This window comes from Elephas maximus, chromosome 12 (genome assembly GCF_024166365.1).
Source record: "Elephas maximus indicus isolate mEleMax1 chromosome 12, mEleMax1 primary haplotype, whole genome shotgun sequence".
NCBI lineage: Eukaryota > Metazoa > Chordata > Mammalia > Proboscidea > Elephantidae > Elephas > Elephas maximus.
Window position 1 is genome coordinate 75515581 of NC_064830.1, and position 2357 is coordinate 75517937.

General features: G+C 41.9%; 1 pseudogene; it reads left to right on the plus strand.

Annotated features, from left to right (window-relative positions):
- The first annotated feature begins 211 nt into the window (after positions 1-211).
- On the plus strand, positions 212-1473 carry LOC126086665 (plasminogen activator inhibitor 1 RNA-binding protein-like; annotated as a pseudogene).
- The last annotated feature ends 884 nt before the right edge of the window (positions 1474-2357 follow it).

Below are 2357 nucleotides of genomic sequence, written 5' to 3' on the forward strand. Positions count from 1 at the left end.
GAATTCATACAAGAAAAGTGAATGGACTCCTAGACTGATATACCTGATAACAGCTCTAGCCACTGGGGAAAGGATGTCAGAGCTCCAAAGGCAAAAATCATCAAATTAGCTCACTCAAGCAACCCATTTGGGCATATCAAAACAAAACAAAGGCCATCTTGTGGGAAGAGGTGAAGCAGGCACTCTTGGCACAGCGCAGCCCACTGCAATCTGTGGATGAACGTGCCGCCCAGCCACCATCATGCCTGGGCACTTACAGGAAGGCTTCGGCTGCGTGGTTACCAACCGATTCAACCAGTTATTTGACGATGAATCGGATCCCGTCGAGGTGTTGAAGGTGGTGGAGAACAAGAAAAAAGAAGCCGGCGGGGGCAGTGTTGGGGGCCCTGGGGCCAAGAGCACAGCTCAGGCCGCAGCCCAGACCAACTCCTATGAGGCAGGCAAACAGCTGCATAAAGAGTCCCAGAAAGACCGCAAGAACCCACTGCCTCCCAGTGCTGGCATGGTTGACAAGAAAGAGGAGATGCAGCCACCCGTGGCACTTAAAAAAGAAGGAATTAGACGTGTTGGAAGAAGACCTGATCAGCAACTTCAGGGTGAAGGGAAAATAATTGATAGAAGACCAGAAAGGTGACTACCTCGGGAAAGACGATTTGAAAAACCACTTGAAGAAAAGGGTAAAGGAGGAGAATTTTCATTTGATAGACCAATCATTGATTGGCCTATTCGGGGCCGTGGTGGTCCTGGAAGAGGTCGAGGAGGCCGTGGACATGGAATGGGCCGAGGAGATGGATTTGATTCTCGTGGCAATTGTGAATTTGATAGGCATAGTGGAAGTGATAGATCTGGCCTGAAACAGGAAGAGAAACAGGGAGGTAGCAAATCTCACAACTGGAGACTATCGAAGATGAATTAACTGACTTGGATCATTCGAATGTGACTGAAGAAGCACCTGAAGGTGAAGAACATCCAGTGGCAGACACTGAGAATAAGGAGAACGAAGTCAAAGGTAAAAAAAAGAGGGTCCAAAAGAGATGACATTGGATGAGTGGAAGGCTATTCAAGATAAGGACCGGGCAAAAGTAGAATTTAATATCCGAAAACCAAATGAAGGTGCTGATGGGCAGTGGAAGAAGGGATTTGTTCTTCACAAGTCAAAGAGCGAAGAAGCTCGTGCTGAAGATTCGGTCATGGATCATCATTTCCGGAAGCCAGCAAATGATATAACGTCCCAGCTGGAGATCAACCTTGGAGACCTTGGCCGTCCAGGACATGGTGGCAGGAAGAGGTGGACGTGGGCATGGTGAACGTCCCAATCGTGGCAGCAGGACTGACAAGTCAAGTGCTTCTGCCCCTGATGTAGATGACCCAGAGGCATTCCCAGCTCTGGCCTAACTGGATGCTATAAGACAACCCTGGTTCCTTCGTAGACCCTCCTCTCTGAGGCTTTGCATGCTTAAGGATCCCAAACAACTAAGAAATTAAAAAAAAAAAAAAGACTCATTCATACCATTCACACCTAAAGACTAAATTTTATCTGTTTTGAAAATGAACTTCTCTTGCTACACAGAAGTAACAAATATGGTAGTCAGTTTTGTATTTAGAAATGTATTGGTAACAGGGACGTTTTCATAATTTTTAGAGATTTTGCATTCTTCATAAATACTTTTGTATTGCTGCTTGCAAATAAGCATTTCCAAACTTGAACTATAGGTGAGAACAGTGTGTACCAGTTTAAAGCTTTCACTTCATTTGTTTTTTTTTAATTAAGGATTTAGATGTTCCCTTAATTCCAAAGTGATTTTAAATATGGACATAATATTGGTTTTAATACCTGCTTTGCATTTTCACACATGGTCAGCTGAGACATGTAAACTTGATTTGTCAAATTTTATGCTGTGAGGAATACTAACTCCTTTATGTATTTTAACTTAGTTTTAATATTTTCATTTTTTGGGAAAAATCTTTTTTCAATTCTCATGATAGCTGTTATATATGCTAAATCTTTATATAGAAAAATATCAGTACTTGAACAAATTCAGAGCACATTGGTTCATTAACGCTTGCTCCTGCAGTGATGCATGGTTCATTAGGTTCAAATTATACTTGATTCAAGATTTTAACTATATGACTTTTCCATTTTAAAAAGCCAGTTAGATACTTTATAGGTGAAAGTTGTTTAAGCTTATTGTTGATAGACAAATCCTGTCGAGTGAAGTAGTTACATGGGTATGGATTTTTTCCCCCTCCAACAGAGTGGTGGAATAGTTTGATTTGGCTAATGCATAATATTTAACCTATGTAAAATAAGTGTCTGGCCCTTCAGTATGATTCGTGTATTTGAAAGGTCCCCAAAT